This window comes from Pleurodeles waltl, chromosome 5 (assembly GCF_031143425.1).
Source record: "Pleurodeles waltl isolate 20211129_DDA chromosome 5, aPleWal1.hap1.20221129, whole genome shotgun sequence".
Classification (NCBI taxonomy): Eukaryota; Metazoa; Chordata; class Amphibia; order Caudata; family Salamandridae; genus Pleurodeles; species Pleurodeles waltl.
In genome coordinates this window covers 885,381,408-885,399,113 of record NC_090444.1, presented here as the reverse complement: position 1 = coordinate 885,399,113, position 17,706 = coordinate 885,381,408, and the positions used below count along the sequence as shown (strand labels likewise).

General features: G+C 41.5%; 1 protein-coding gene across 1 annotated transcript in view; it reads right to left on the bottom strand.

Annotated features, from left to right (window-relative positions):
* The window catches only part of CCSAP (centriole, cilia and spindle associated protein), a 93,347-nt gene extending 88,668 nt beyond the window's left edge, over positions 1-4,679 (bottom strand). The window contains exons 1-2 of the mRNA XM_069234988.1: positions 4,569-4,679; positions 3,550-3,918 (exon numbers count right to left, since the gene is read on the bottom strand). The gene's annotated coding sequence lies outside the window, so the exon portion shown is untranslated. The remainder of the gene's footprint in view (positions 1-3,549; positions 3,919-4,568) is intronic.
* Positions 4,680-17,706: the final 13,027 nt, after the last annotated feature.

The window sequence follows — 17,706 nt, the reverse complement described above, 5'->3', positions numbered from 1 at the left end:
GTGGAAGAAACCTGTTACTTCGTCGGCTGTGAGCAGGTCGGTGGCCAGACGGTATAGGTCTGCACCTGGAGACCCCGAATTTCTATCTAAGCATCCGTCTCCAGAGTCTGGTCTTACAGGCATCCTGCTCTTCACGGTCGGCTCCTGGCTCCTTTCCTGGAGTACCATCTGACCGGGAGTCCAAGCGTATGGAACAGTCGGCCAAGAAGGTTTTTTCCTCGTGTAGCATGGCATTGAAATCTGCTAATGCTATGTGCATTCTTGGCAGATATATTCACGCAATAATGGATGCAGCAAAGACAGCGTTACCGGACATGCCCCAAGACTTGAATGGGCTACTCTCGGATGCCCAGGCAGCGGCTATGCAAGTCATACAGTCAGGGCTGGATACCACGGACTCTGTTGCTAGAGCCATGGGGACCTCCATTGCCACCAGGCGCCATGCTTGGTTGCGCACATCTGGATTTTCATCAGATGTTCAGGCCACGCTCTTGGACACGTGCTTAAATACGTTTTTTTCATTGCTCTTAACTCTAAAATATATGCTTGCTGTTAATTCAGGACATGACTACATGGATTAGCGTAAATTACTTAACAAACGCTTTCAAGCATGGAGTAAAATTATGGGCAAAAATACGGCTTGATGAAAAGGCACAGCACATTTATTTATGAAGGGACATTGACATGCTTTGAAAGACACGATATTTAACAACAGTGTTTAAACTGAGAGTGCACCGGATATAAAAGTTGAAGGAATGTGCCCAGAAACCACTTTGGTATTATAATCCACTGGAGTAAAGTCATGACTGGGACTATGTAAACAACTTCTAAGACATAATATGATGGCGGCGCTCTTAGCTATATTTTCAATGTGGAACGCAAGTCCTTTTTCACTTACAAGTACCATGATTAAAGAGCAATGAAAAAAACGTATTTAAGCACCTGTGTTTAAATGTCCTCTTCACTACTGGCATTTGAGAAAGGCAGGTTGCCGAAACGCGTCATGCTGGGGAGATGAAATTCATGTGGCTGTAAATTCCAAGAGTGCTCCGGGAGGCTCTGAAGTGGAGCCTATTTGATGTCTGTATTTCACATGCTTGCTGCTTGCACGAAGGAGGCACCCATCTGAAAGTGTTCGGTAACATTAGCAGCTTTTGTGGAATGAAATAATTGTTGTTACCAGAACCACCGTAGCCCTGACAACTCTAAAATATATGCTTGCTGTTAATTCAGGACATGACTACATGGATTAGCGTAAATTACTTAACAAACGCTTTCAAGCATGGAGTAAAATTATGGGCAAAAATACGGCTTGATGAAAAGGCACAGCACATTTATTTATGAAGGGACATTGACATGCTTTGAAAGACACGATATTTAACAACAGTGTTTAAACTGAGAGTGCACCGGATATAAAAGTTGAAGGAATGTGCCCAGAAACCACTTTGGTATTATAATCCACTGGAGTAAAGTCATGACTGGGACTATGTAAACAACTTCTAAGACATAATATGATGGCAGCGCTCTTAGCTATATTTTTAATGGGGAACGCAAGTCCTTTTTCACTTACAAGTACCATGATTAAAGAGCAATGAAAAAAACGTATTTAAGCACCTGTGTTTAAATGTCCTCTTCACTACTGGCATTTGAGAAAGGCAGGTTGCCGAAACGCGTCATACTGGGGAGATGAAATTCATGTGGCTGTAAATTCCAAGAGTGCTCCGGGAGGCTCTGAAGTGGAGCCTATTTGATGTCTGTATTTCACGTGCTTGCTGCTTGCACGAAGGAGGCACCCATCTGAAAGTGTTCGGTAACATTAGCAGCTTTTGTGGAATGATATATATATATATATATATATATATATATATATATATATATATATAGTTGTATTTCTGTTTATTTTGCAAGTTCAGATTTTTGTTCATAATGGTGCAGAACTTTTAGGAATGTGCATTGGTATCATTTCTATTATTGGCAGTTGCTTTTTCCATAAAGGTTTATTCGATACAATTATGAAGTGTTTGGAATATCAATGTTTATCTATTCATCTCAAAGGCACGTCAAAAATGGCGTAAACTGACGTCAGCACGCTGGCGAGGGCCTCTTATTGCCCCAATGACATCAGGCGGAGCCGCGTGGAGTCGGGCGTCGTGCGGAGATGGAGAGAAGTTGCGCATGGGGAGAATTCATTAGGTGAGGAATCCACAGGTAGCTAGTGTATCCACCAGAAAAAGCGTTACCGAAGGTAAGTAACTTGCTCTTCTCTTCTGGAGCCAGAGGATAAACCTGGTTTCCCAGTCTTTCAGAGATTTTGCAAAAAATGTTCTGCAATGTTTGCATCCTTTAGGCTTATGATGTGCTTATAAGCAGAAATAGAAATAGTACACTGTTACAATACACATGTATGCAGAGCCAGGAAATGTCAGTATTATCAGGAGAGCCCTAAACATCCACTAGGATGCTGAGCTTCATCATTGGGCAATCTCCTCGTCAGACCGGTACTGCAATGTCTGGCGGGCCACCCCAATCAAGGTGGTGGTACTCAACCGAAGATAGTAATAGCAGTAATAGCAGATGTGGTTAGGTCTGCAGAAAAAAACTGACTATTAGAAAAAAGTAGGAGAGAAAAACAAATTAAAATTGGCTCTGAGCCTTAAGCATCATAATTTAATGACACAGGAAAAGGATCAGGCCAAGATTAAGAAAGAAATGGGGGAGTAAATGCGGGGAATAATGTCCCACTAAACTCCATGGAAGGAAAAAGATAGTGCACCTAGTCCTAACACAATCAGGTCAACATGTTTCGCGCTTCTATGGGCAAAATCTGATCCCTTGGCGCTTCATTAGGACCATAACAACTACTTCTCCTATTTATCAAAGTAATAATAAGTGCTGGAAAGTCACTTACTGAACGAGGACTACTTGTCACCGTCAATTTGTCAATAGGTCGCTGTAATGGGTTCTTTATCTAAATTGAAAGAGATATTGGAATAACGTGACAGGCGTAGGATTTGAGGGGTTAACTGATTTATTTGAGTTCTGTTTTAAGGCGGACTTTTTATCTCTTATTTCTTGTTCACAATGATAGTCCGGTTATAGTCACAAAATAAAATCCTTTTTCTCTTTCAGGGTTCTTGTGGTAGTCCCGGTGTGGTCTGGTCCAACTTTGGGAAGTGGTCCGATCTTCCCATATTTCAGCGGCCCAGGTTCACCAAAAAAAATAAGAAGAAGGACAAAACAGGTAAGTGGGGCATAAGCTATAATATATATAGGGTTAGTAGGGTGGTGGGGGAATAGGTAGAAGTGAAGGGAGGTGAGGGGATAACTTTTCTTTGGTTTGTGCTTCTCCCTGCATGTGTTCTCAGGAATTCACTTCCTTTTGAGAAATTTCTCTGGCTGTTGGGTTTTTCCGTGAGGTTAGGGTTATCACGTTAGGGCTTTCCTTTATAAGATCTCCCCTTCCCTGCAGGACCTCTCTCTTTTCCCCTTATCGCCCCTTATTCCTAATAACCACCCTGACCCAAACCCCCAGTTGCGGTACGAACATACCTGAGGTGGCCACGCCCCTCCGGGGACGCGGCCGGCTGTTTGGCGGTCTCCCGGCTTCTCTTTGACAGGGGCGGGAGGTCCCCTGAGCTTTTCTGCTTTCTCTGGGCTCTCCTTCTCTTCTTCGGGTGCCTCATTGGCGGTCTTCGGCGTTCACGGTTCCGCTTCTTCGGGTCGCGTCCCCCGAGCGTTTCTTTCCGTCTCTCTCCCTTCTTCCCGTTCGGGTCCGTCTTTTCTTTCTATTTTCGTCCCGACGCCTTCTGCGTCTGACGTCATACCCCCGAGTCCCTCTCGGGTTCCCCGGGGGTATGTTACTGCGGCCGCCGTACACTCTTGGGAACCGGCGTCGGGAGACGTCCGGTTACAGTCGCCCTGCATGAAAGTGAAAACATAGACATTCATTAGTGTCCAAAAAAGTGCTAAAAGTGATGTACACAGTCTGCCCCCGATACAAGGTGTGGCACAATGGAGATGACAAGGAAGGCTTACCAACCCATAGTAGAGAATAGGCTTCACAGGATCGTGCAAGCCTCAAACCAAAGGAGAATTACTAGGTGTAAAAAAATTGTATTATAATGCATGGATAGAGTACACATAAGTAAGTGAGAAAGACAAGTACACACAGTCGTTTAGTTGAGCTACCATTTGTATCAAAAGCATACTGGTGCTAATACAGCTATAAATCATAGACATCATGACCCAAAACCGGAAAGGCTGCTCTCTGTTAGACCACTATGTATGCCAGGTTATCAAACATTGTACATAGAAAAGAAAAATATTATTACTCTTATCTAAAGTAAACTGGTACTTGAACAGATGGTAAAATGCTGAAAACATAACTCATCAAAGGAAAAGCTGGTCACTGTCAGGTCATTATGTGCAACAGTATTAACAGTTATAGTGCAAGTCAAAACGATCGTGTTTCAGCCCAAAAAAACTCCTATAGAAACCGATAAGGCTGTCAGTACATTATCGGTAAAGTAAATTTGTATCAAAGGGACAGACAAAGGGGAAGAACTTACTAGAATCTCACTCTGGTCCCTCGGTGAACCTGCCCCGAGTCTCGTGCCTGTAGACAATGGCACTGCGTCTCAGGAGGATATAAATAGCCGGTAATAGACGCGCGAACACTCGTGTCTAAACCGGAACTAGTCAGTATTCAGCATAGTCTGACTACGATCATAGAGATCGAAGAAGGACTAGTAATGTATCAGACGGCAGCCATCTTGCTGGTACAAAGTGTGTGCCCGTCCAAAAAGGAATGTGTGGAGGCCATATTGGAGATCGAGAAGAACACTAAGGGTGGGTGTTCAGTAACCAACGTTAGTAATATCCAAAAATGGAGATTAAGTAAAAACCACAAAAAACTAGTATGGTTGGTTTTGTAGAGAAGAACATGGAAATGATTAACCCAGCTACTGAGTATGTAGCGCGTCCCTAAGGAATAGAGGACGGGGAAACAAGGAAATGGGCATATTACTGCGAACCCATGTGAATAATAAGAAAACATCAAGACATAGAAAAAATCAAATGTCAGTAGTTGTCAACTCGGTAAAAAGACTCTATGATAAGGCTCATTTAAGGTGATACAGAGCACCATGGGATCTCATCATTCAAACCCTCACTAGATGTCTTAAGTCTGAAAACCCAACATTGTTCTGTTCGAAATAGATATTTAGGATCATTATTGTTGTGTCGAGGCACCTGTAAAACGATCCACCATAAGTCATCAGGGCCGTGATTCGCTTCTAAAACATGTGAGCTTAATTTCGTGGTAATCCGCGAACACCTGATGTTACTTCGATGTTCATTAATTCTCTGCTTCACAGGTCTGGTTTTCATGCCAACGTACTGCAAATTGCAGGGGCAGGTAATCATATAAACACATTGTTGAGTGTTGCAATTGGTATGTCTATTCAGATGCCAGGTACCGACATATTTCAAGTCCAATTGATCAACCCGTGTGTTCATAGCGCAGACGTTACAGGAACCACACCGGTAGTGCCCGGTGACCGGGGGTAGGTTCCATAGAGTGGTCTGTTTTAACGTATCTTCTTGTAGACGTGGACGTGTATGAACAACCACATCTTTAATGTTGGCTGACCTTTTGAAGGCAAATAGGGGCTTTGGGATCTGAGTCCCACCACACTGTAGAATGCTCCAACGTTTATTAATGAGTTTTTTCACAGTGTTGGACAGAGGGGTGTATGTAGATACACAAGTCAAACGAGCTTCTGTGTCCCTCATAACTGGTGCTAACAGAGCCTCCCTATGGTTGCTACGAGCCCTCTTATAGGCTGGGTTGATGATGTTCTGAGGGTAGTGACGATTAAGTAGTTTACGTTTCAACTCAAGGGCCTGTATGTCAAAAGATTGAACCGAGCTGCAATTGCAGCGCAGCCTCAGGAATTGGCCAACAGGAAGATTGTCACGCAGGGCCTTAGGATGGTGGCTGTCGTACAATAGCAAACTGTTGCGATCAGTACCTTTGTGATAGGTATCGGTAACAAGTTTACCATCAACAATCCTGATCATTAAGTCCAAAAAAGGAACTTGGGTAGTAGAAGTATGCTGGGTGAATCTACAAAAAGGGGTCTAAAGTATTGACCCAGATAGTGAAAAGATCGACTTGCTGAAGAGGACCATGCCAAATGATGAGAATATCATCTGTGTATCTTCGCCACAGTTTGATATTGTCATGGAAAGGATTGGATGTGGGTAAAATTAACGATTTTTCAAAATGGTACATGTACAGGCATGTCAAGCTAGGGGCAAATGTACTGCCCATAGAAGTCCCCCGAATCTGATGGAACAAGGAGTCCTCGAATTAGAGAGGTTCTGCGTCATGGCTAGAGTAGCACATTGCATCTCAAAATGCACAGGAGTCGAGGAAGACCAGGGACTCTGAAGGAGAGCAGACTCCACAACTCGTAGGGTGGCTTCCTGGGGAATGTTCGTATAAAGGGCCTCAACATCCAAGGTCTCCATTAATTTCTTCTTTAAGGACAGACCAGGGCCTCCTACTGTTGATGGCACAGGTTTTAAAAAACCCTCTACCTTTGTGTATTGGAACAGTGTACTATTACTATTTAAGCTTAAGGTCGTGGGAGACCGTACACTGGATCAGAATTCTCCCAGTCCCTCTCTTTTTTTGATTGAGTGCTTATAAGCAGTACAAATATTCTTTATGGGGATCCTCAGAATAAAGTATTTGTTTACCACAGGACTTACAGGGTATGAAAAGCCTTTTCTTAGGTTTGTTAGACATGATGTTGATGGAAGGATACAATAGAATTGTACCTCAAAGTTGCTTGAAGATTTAAAAAAAGTGTCTCTGCTGGAAGAAGGCAAAGGTCAGAAGTTGACTGAGCATAGGAACTGAGCAGAGCTCATGGAGACTCCCTCACACATGACGTGCTGTTAGAAATCGCAGGTGTGGTGGCCCTGCAGGGGAAGAGTGCTTCAGGGTCTGGTCTCTGATTGGCTTAAGTTTGGAGCTGTTAAAACCATGTGAATTGGTTAATGATGTCAACTGAATTTCATCTACCTGTTAATGAGATGTATAGCACTGCTTGTTATAATTACTGTGGGACTCCCACCATGATGACGGGAAGATTCAAGCATGTGAATCTATGAAAGGTTCAATACTGGAGAAGGTTTTTTTTTAATGTGAATAGTGCTTTAAAGAGGTTCAAAACGTAGGACATGAAATGATAAATTCTGGAATCAAATTCTATTGTTGCAATTAGTGCAGATGATATGTGCACACAGATGGATTTGTGTACTGGTTTTGTGCCTACTGCAGTCATTTGTTAGCTCTGAAAATGACAACATCTGCTCAGCAAGTGCTGCATAAAACTCAGATTATAATATATATATATAAAAATATTGAAACTGAAGTTTATAACATAGAGACCACTCCAGCCAGATATGGTAGTTCAGTGGGCTAATATATCCACTGCAGGGATCTGTGTTTAATGCCATAGCCATAGGTTCAAATCCTGGTCAACCTTTCATCCTTCTAAGGTTGCCAAAATTATACCATTGACTTGAGAAACAATTAACATCTGTTGTTTCTCAATTGTGGCAACAGATGTACTTGGGGTGAACGTGCACCCTAGAAATATGCCTGTCATGTCTATGTTAACACATAAAAAAGGGTCTGCAGTACTTAAATATAATCTTCCTCCACAAATAGGTGCTGTGTCCCTCTGCACAGTATTTCCTTGGTCTTTTAGAAGTGTCTCCAGGGTGAGGGCACTCTGGGCCTTATTTAGAACTCGGCAGATGGGTTATGCGTCATAATGGTGACAGATATCCCGTCTGCCAAAATCTAAATCCCATTATAGCCTAAGGGATTTAGATTTCGGCGGACAGGATATCCGTCCCCATTGTGATGGAGTAACCCATCTGCTGAGTTCTAAATCCTTCCCTCTGTTCATCTATATGTGTTTTTTTGTTTCCTCAAAAGTTGATAATTAACTGCATATGCAGTGCTGTCTGTTCTCACACTCTCCACTACACCCGAAGCTTATGATCACTAGCACTTGCCACACCTTGCTTTTATCATCTTGTTCAGTCCTCGCATACGTCACTCAACATATCTAATATTGCCCAAACTTTAAAAAATATAGTTTTTGCACTAACAATACCTAAAACATTGGTGCAAAAGCAAGCACTGCTGAGAGCAAGGGAAATTACCAGGCCTTAGTTATTTCAATAGGAAGGCTGTGATTGATTGAAGTTCATTTTCAAATCTTAGGGTCCTGAAAGTGGAATGCACATCCCTCAACTGCAAGCTTTATTTATCCTGGGAACCTGAAGAAGAAAATTACCTGTAGATCTCACGGATATTTGTGGACAGTGATGCCTTAGATCATTATCAGGGACAGATGGGGTTTCACTGTGTTAGATTTTATAAGTTTGACAGTGTGTCTTAACCTGATTATTTGGTCTAAGGACAGCCAGTGAAGCCTATGCCTTACAGCCGTCACATGATCATATTTTGTTCAGTTTACCTACCAGTCTTAATACTTCTGAATATTCTCGAGCCTAGCAGTTTGAGCTACCGGTAAGCCTAAATTCAGGGAATTCAAGTATCTAACCTAGCTATAATGCAAGAGCAGATTACTGTAACTTGGAGGGAATAGAGTGATTTTCCTATGTGCCTTCAGTAACCCAAAGCAGGGATTAACAATGGAGGAAATATAATGGGAGAAGGACAGATTCTCATTTAAAAAATCACACTCTAGGAATAGACCTTTGCCATGGTGTTTGGTGAGTCATCCATGGATGGAGGCCTTGAACAGTTGCTCCGGCAAAGTTTTATTACCAAAAAGTAAGAGCTCTGTCTTGGTGTTAAGGAAATTAGGGTCCATCATTTGCTGGACAATATCCAGGAAGTCATGCAAGTTAGCTCAGAGATTCAATACTGTTGAATACTGTTTGGTTAAGATAGATTGTGCTCTGTGTTTCATCCACATACGAAAATGCTTGGCATCCAAATGAGTAGACAAGGCGTAACAGAGGCTGAAGATTGAGAATAAACTGCATCAGAGACAAGGAGGAGTCTCTAGTACACCTCAATTAATCATGTCACTTGGCGACGAAAAGGTACTGAACAGTGTAAATTGAGAGAGCCCCATCAAGAAGGATTTCACCAATTACATGGCATACCTTTGATCTCAGAGCCTGTATGTCTTCTTAACAGCACCCTTTGTCGTACCACATCAAAGTCAACAGAGAGATCCAGGAACATCAATCTGACTGCTTCATCTTGATCTAGAAAGGAGCTGATGTCATCCGTCATAAGGACAAGGACATTCTCGGCGTCTCTCTGTTGGCAAACACCCATCTGCAAATAATCTAACGGTTTGACATCTTTCAGAACCATGGACAGTTGTTTAGCTACCAGCCTTTCCAATAGTTTCCCTAAATCAGGTAGAAGTGTAATCCAGAGACCATTTTGTATGTTAGATGCACCCAGAATGGATTTTGTTTAGTATCGTGGTGAATGGTGAATTCCTTGAATCCTGAACCATACCAGATAGAAGCAGGAGTTTGAACATTTCATAAGAAAAGAAGGGTACACTGTTCCAAACAAAAAGAAGAAAGGACTAATTTCTACAGGAGCGAGAACCCTCAAGCATCACATTGGATGTCTAGTTTCATCATTGGGAAAGCTCCTTGTTAGGACGGTGCTGCAATGCCTAACGGGCTCCACTGAGGGGGCTCTTAACCGTATTAGCTCTACTAAAGCAACAGCATGTAGAAAATAAAGTCACAGTCAATTGCACATATAAACATAATAGTTTGGTACATCATGCGCAGGAAAAAAGAAAAAAATTAGATAATATAAAAATTGTTAAGGCTTACCATCCCCGGTATGTGGATAGAGCTCCTGGGAATCAAATATCAGGAACCGGAACTAACAATCTAAGTGTCATAATAGTGTAAAAGAGAAAAAAGTAGGGGGTAATACAAGTGCAGTCGAATATCATGTACCACAATCGTATATATTATAACTATTGTGGGTACAAGGTCAAAAAAGCTATATTTGTTTTTTGTTATGTTTTTTACCGCTAGTCCATAGGAACGACCGGGGCTATTCAACTTGGTTAAGGCAATGCATAAAGTTGAGGATTCTGATTATTTTACCTTTCAGCCACCGCGTGTGTATTTGTGTTATACTGACATCATGGGAGACATTAGTTACTTGTTTCTCTGCACATTTTTTCTCGATTATTGATGTGTGTAATCGGACATAATTATAACAAACAAACACTGTCCGAATTTCTTTTTTGACCTTGTACCCACAATAGTTATAATATATACGATTGTGGTACATGATATTCGACTGCACTTGTCATTACCCCCTACTTTTTTCTCTTTTACACTATTATGACACTTAGATTGTTAGTTCGGGTTCCTGATATTTGATTCCCAGGAGCTCTATCCACATACCGGGGATGGTAAGCCTTAACAATTTTTATATTATCTAATGTTTTTCTTTTTTCCTGCGCATGATGTACAAAACTATTATGTTTATATGTGCAATTGACTGTGACTTTATTTTCTACATGCTGTTGCTTTATTTTAGGGCAACCTTGATTGACATATAGAACAATTTTACAGTAAGTGACGCTGATGAAGCGTCAAGGGATCCGGATGGACCACCAGACGCGAAACATGTAGACCCTTTCTTTAGAGGAGCCACATTTGGGTTTACCCTCTTATATACATTGTTGTGTGAGTAGACGAGCATTATCACTCATTTTTTACTCCCATTTTGTTTTTAACTTTGGTCTCCATCACATTATTACTGATTAAAATCATGATTATTGATTGTTGATGGATAACCAATTTTATTTCAGTTATATTTTGTCTCCTACATTGCTCAGGTATCTTGCAATCAGATACCCTATCAGACTGATTATTTACCTCTAACTATCAGTAGAGCTAATACGGTTAAGAGCCCCCTCAGTGGAGCCCGTTAGGCATTGCAGCACCGGCCTAACGAGGTGCTTTCCCAATGATGAAACTAGACATCCAATGTGATGCTTGAGGGTTCTCGCTCCTGTAGAAATTAGTCCTTTCTTCTTTTTGTTTGGAACAGTGTATCCTTCTTTTCTTATTATGGTACATGGGAGACTGTACACTGGACCACTAATCTCCCAGGTCCCTCCCCTTTGTTTTCAGTTTCACGTACAGCAGCCTTGCTGTGGGTCCGTTATAAAGCGGTTATCAGTTAATTGCTGCCCGCTTTTCTCTCTTTTCCTTGTTCCCTGTTGAAATCCCTAGAATGGAGGACTTCCAGGGGTGGAGCTACGATGATGAGATGGTATCAGCCATCTTACAGGCACCTTCGATCCTCGGGAATGATGGATCAACTCCATCAGGGAGTCTTAAGGAAGAATGGAATAAATTATCAATCTTGAAATGAGAATTAATAAAAACAGTCATGCATGGGACCATCATGACGGAATACTTGCGTGCTAATATAGCTCCAAACGGACTGTTGGTGTCCAATATACCGAGAATCTTTCTACAAGATCTAGCCTTCAGGAGAGACTGGGCACAAATTGCGTAGAAGTGTACCAGGGACTGGTTAGTTTTAATCATCAACACTTCCAAACGCATTGCAGATTCAATTATTATCCAAATCAACACCATGGAGAATACCCTTAAAACCACAGTCTCGATAACAGCCTTTAAGAACCGCCTTGCCGAAATCACTGCTGAACTAAACGAGACAAAAGAGTTTTTAACTCAACAAAAGATCACCAAACTTCAAAAGGACATTGTCAAGTTCAGCAGGGAGAAGGTGTATCCATACATCAAGGAGGATTACGACATAGATAATCAATCGCGTTCTTCCGATGAATCTACTTCTTCATACAAAAAACCACGGAACTCTAATAGTGGCTCATCATCAGATGGCTGGAGTACCGATGAGAATGCCCCACGACCTTTCTACAACTATCCTCCTTACCCTGTCAGCCATTCGATGGCCTGGCAACTACCATATCAATTTTTCCAACCCCGCCCCTTGATGCCATTTGTGCCTTTTTTAGGCCACGGCCGGGGCAGAGGTAGAAGAAGAGGAAGAGGCAGGCATGTCCGATGGTCAAGGGAGGAACCACAAATGGTGACCAGGAGCCAAACCAAGAGCCCCACACCGAGAACCTAGTTGTCAACGTGTCCAAGAGACAATTATCAACAGACGAATCAAGGGTCCTGAACAGAGGCCTCAGTTTTGTCCCCACCCCTGATGAGGACTTTTTTTGCCTACAGATCGAATTGGCTAAATTTTTCCGCAAGATCCGTCTTCATGTTTTTTTCAAAGACAAACCTGGGGAACCCCAAATCCGGGACTCAGGTCTTAAAAAACCTTCAACCTTTGTACCAGCATCATCCGTGATGCCTAGCGAGGTAATGACTTTTGAAAAAGCTGTATTATCTGATGTATCCCGTCTACAACCTAAACACCATAAACAATGCATAAAGTTGAGGATTCTGATTATTTTACCTTTCAGCCACCGCGTGTGTATTTGTGTTATACTGACATCATGGGAGACATTAGTTACTTGTTTCTCTGCATGGTTTTTCTCGATTATTGATGTGTGTAATCGGACATAATTATAACAAACAAACACTGTCCGAATTTCTTTTTTGACCTTGTACCCACAATAGTTATAATATATACGATTGTGGTACATGATATTCGACTGCACTTGTCATTACCCCCTACTTTTTTCTCTTTTACACTATTATGACACTTAGATTGTTAGTTCGGGTTCCTGATATTTGATTCCCAGGAGCTCTATCCACATACCGGGGATGGTAAGCCTTAACAATTTTTATATTATCTAATTTTTTTCTTTTTTCCTGCGCATGATGTACCAAACTATTATGTTTATATGTGCAATTGACTGTGACTTTATTTTCTACATGCTGTTGCTTTATTTTTAGGGCAACCTTGATTGACATATAGAACAATTTTACAGTAAGTGACTGTTATTCTTTATTTTTGCTCCTATTTGTGCTTTTTGAATTTTTCTTGGAGAAGTTATTTTTCTTTGGTCCTGATGAAGCGTCAAGGGATCCGGATGGACCACCAGACGCGAAACATGTAGACCCTTTCTTTAGAGGAGCCACATTTGGATTTACCCTCTTATATACATTGTTGTGTGAGTAGACGAGTATTATCACTCATTTTTTACTCCCATTTTGTTTTTAACTTTGGTCTCCATCACATTATTACTGATTAAAATCATGATTATTGATTGTTGATGGATAACCAATTTTATTTCAGTTATATTTTGTCTCCTACATTGCTCAGGTATCTTGCAATCAGATACCCTATCAGACTGATTATTTACCTCTAACTATCAGTAGAGCTAATACGGTTAAGAGCCCCCTCAGTGGAGCCCATTAGGCATTGCAGCACCGTCCTAACGAGGAGCTTTCCCAATGATGAAACTAGACATCCAATGTGATGCTTGAGGGTTCTCGCTCCTGTAGAAATTAGTCCTTTCTTCTTTTTGTTTGGAACAGTGTACCCTTCTTTTCTTATTATTGTACATGGGAGACTGTACACTGGACCACTAATCTCCCAGGTCCCTCCCCTTTGTTTTCAGTTTGAACATTTCAACCATCTTTACTGTCAGTAAACGTCCAAGAACGTGTACTACAGCAGGCATGCAGGGGTGATCAAGGTAACCCAGCTTAATAAGGCATAAGAGTGAAGCCACTGCTTCCTCTGATATCAACTTGAAGCTGGACCACTCTAACTGAGAGTCTTCTTGCAGAATTCGGTACAGATTTTCTACTATTGCTTGATCCTTTTACCTTGAAGAGAAATCCTTCTGAAATACACTCCCTATGCCATCCCCAAAACACATGTAAGAATTTCAAAAAGTAAAATTGTAGGTGAGTTATTCTTCACGCACTTTAGTAGATATTTGAACAGCTACTACTACTATTTTATATTCTGCAACTGCCAGTATTCATTGGTATGTTGCAAGTTTGGCCATGTATTCTTTACTCTGGGTGAACCATTTACCTATATCTTCGGCTCAGTTTCTTTGGTTTGTATTATTTACATCCAATATCTTTCCGCTTCGGCTTAGTTTCTTTGGGTTGTATTACTAAGTTCCAATATCTTTCCATACAGGGGCTGCGTTTAAGGTTTTTAGAGAGCTTAAGCATACAGAAATCAAGAATATATGAAAATATTTGATGTTAACTGGAACATAGGTTATCATGTAGTACCAGGGGGGTATACTTTACGCTTTCTGTGTGTTTGAGAGCCGGGACAGTTATCTTGTGTACTAACATCCCATCCGATGAATACTGTAAAGGTATTTTTGTAGATGGTGTAGGAATAGAAAATAACAAAAGAAATGTGTATAAACTACATCACTGTCCACCAATTTTGAAAACAAAAACTGCGAAGGTGGGTGGTAGCGTTGGCTGAGGGAGGCGTGTTATCCCAAATAACTTGAAACGTTTTTTAACGTCCTCTTCAACTACCCTCAATGAGTTTGTAACGCACAGTTTGTTGTTATAAGGAACTGAAGTATACTGTTCTGCATCCAAATGAGTATTAAAATCAAACATTTCTTTGATAATGGCCCTGCCCTCTCATTCAAATTCTTAGTGCACCCAAAGTTTGGGTCTAGTTACGCCACTGTTAGACTCTGTCTCTATATATTAAGTAGCAACATTTATATTAACTATTTATGTGTCTAAAGGAGATCAGAGGTCGGAACTGCATAATGTGAATAGTTCTGAATAATATGATTTTAGAAACTTTATTGTTCTTTCTTTAACGTGATTGGTTTAAATCACATTACGCCTGCACATTATTATTAAATGCATGATTCTAACCATTTATTTGCCTTCTGTAATATTTAACAACCTGTAATAAACCTTCATGGTTTTATTTTGATACTTGTCTTGTTTTCTTTGTAAAGCCTTACATGCTTTACTACTTACATTGTAGTTGCTCCAAGTCCAACAGAAGTGCTTAAAATGTGAAATTATTAGAAAAAGCACTGGTAGCAGAGGATGGTTTGAAACTGGACCTATGTGGTTTGAGACTGGATATGGATGGTTTAACAGTGAATCTCAATGCTACAGCTAATGAGATCTAGAAACTAAACAGCCGTAATTCGAGCTGTACTCAAGAGTTCCAGTGGCCCTGTTTTGATTGATGGTAGTGTTCTGGTGTTTCTCAAGCTGATTAGCGCTCTGGTGTTTCTGAAGCTGATCTGTGAATTAAACAGAAGTGAGTATAAATAGGGTGCTTTGTCATTGTACAGAATGTCATTAAGATCGTATTATTGTGTGTTAGATTAGTTTTTTCACATATATATATATATCTATATATACATATATATATATATTTATATATATATTTATTTTATTGGCATTTCAGCATTATACATTTCTAAGTTATGCACAGTAGCACCGTCCATTGTATCTATTTACAGCAACATAGCCTTCCACAGTATGACCAGTGTCACTGTGTGGGTCCTCAAAGCAACATCCCCCACAGTGTACAACACCAAATGCCTTGAAGTCCATTTGAAGTACAACATAAAAATATAATGAACTACATTGCATTTAAAAGTCCCCCTTTTACTCCCTCCTGTGCTCTGCTCATTACATATTTCACATATCGGAGGATAACAAACATTAGAGGTTAACCCCAACAGCCCATCCCCAGCTTGTGCCCTGTTCTCGTTGGCAGTGTCCAGTCTCTTAATTATCACTCCGCTTCCCCACCATATTTTGGGAGTGCAGTTTGGGAGTTCCCTTGTTGCTTTTGTTCACCGCTGTTATGGAGTCAGTGGTGCTGTCATCAGTAAGGTCATGGACCAATGCAAACCATGCCGTCAGTTCATCTGCCAGCCTATCATTGAGCCACTTTCACATCAGCACATTCCATCATGTCTTGTAACCTTTCCACCATCAGTGGGGGCTACGGGCTCAGCCATCAAATGGCTGTACGTTGGCCAGAGTCAGTCCCAGGAGTGCAAATTTCCTACTAAGTTTCCTGTGTTTTTTTGGCAGGCACCAACCCCAGTAGGCATTGTTTAAATTTTCTAGGGATTGTCCAACCCGCAACTTTGTGCAGGTGCCTTACGACATCCTCCTAGTAACGTGCGATATGAGGACAGCTCCACACTTCATGAAAGAAATTCCCCCGCATGTTCCCTCAGCTTGTGCACCCCGCATTCCTAGAGGGGTATATTGTGTGCAGGTGTTTGGGTGAGGGGTATGTGATATTGTTGGACCTGGCTTTTTGACAGGGTCATCCCCAACGTTTTTGCCTCCTTCCTCCTATTTCTTCTGACCTGTTGTTGTTGGCTTTTGAACCCTGGACACTTTACCACTTCTAACCAGTGCTAAAGTGCATATGCTGTCTGTGTAAATTGTACTATTGATTGGTTTATCCATGATTGGCTATTTAATTTACTGGTAAGTCCCTAGTAGAGTGCACTATATGTGCCTAGGGCCTGTAGATTAAATGCTACTAGTGGGCCTGCAGCACTGGTTGTGCCACCCACTTCAGTAGCCCCTTAACCTTGTCTCAGGCCTTCCATACCAAGGCCTGTGTGTGCAGTTTCACTGCCACTTCGACTTGGCATTTAAAAGTACTTGCCAAGCCTAGAACTCCCCTTTTTCTACATGCAAGTCACCCCTAATGTGTGCCCTAGGTAACCCCTAGAGCAGGGTGCTGTGTGGGTAAAAGGCAGGACATGTACCTGTGTAGTTTATATGTCCTAGTAGTGTAAAACTCCTAAATTTGTTTTTACACTACTGTGAGGCCTGCTCCCTTCATAGGCTAACATTGGGGCTGCCCTCATACATTGTTGAAGTGGCAGCTACTGATCTGAAAGGAGCAGGAAGGCCATATTTAGTATTTCCAAAATGGTAATACAAAATCCTGCTGACTGGTGAAGTCGGATTTAATATTACTATTCTAGAAATGCCACTTTTAGAAAGTGAGCATTTCTTTGCACTTAAATCTTTCTGTGCCTTTCAATCCACGTCTCGCTAGGTTTAGTTGACAGCTCCTTGTGCATTCATTCAGACACCCCCCAAATGCAGGGTACCCAGCCTCACTTGCATACATCTGCATTTTGAATGGGTCTTCCTCACACAAAGGACTGCCACACCCCCTACTGGGACCCTGGCAGACAGGATTGAACTGAAAGGGGACCTGGTGCATTTCTTAGCCACTCTTTGATGTCACCCCCACTTCAAAGGCACAATTTAGTATAAAACAGGGCCTCTGCCCTACCTCATCAGACACTTGCTGGAGAAGAAACCTGTATTTTACTAATACATACAATATACATTGGAAACATTTATAGGGACAGCAGCATAGGATACACATCCACACTTGGCATATTTAATTTACTTGTAGGTCCCTAGTAAAGTGCACTACATGTGCCCAGGGCCTCCAAATTGAATGCTACTAGTGGATCTGCAGCACTGATTGTGCCACCCACATACGTAGCCCCTTAACCATGTTTCAGGCCTGCCATTGCAAGGCCTGTGTTTGCAGTTTTACTGCTACTTCGACTTGGCCTTTAAAAGTACTTGCCAAGCCTTAAATCCCCCACTTTTTCACATATATGTCACCCC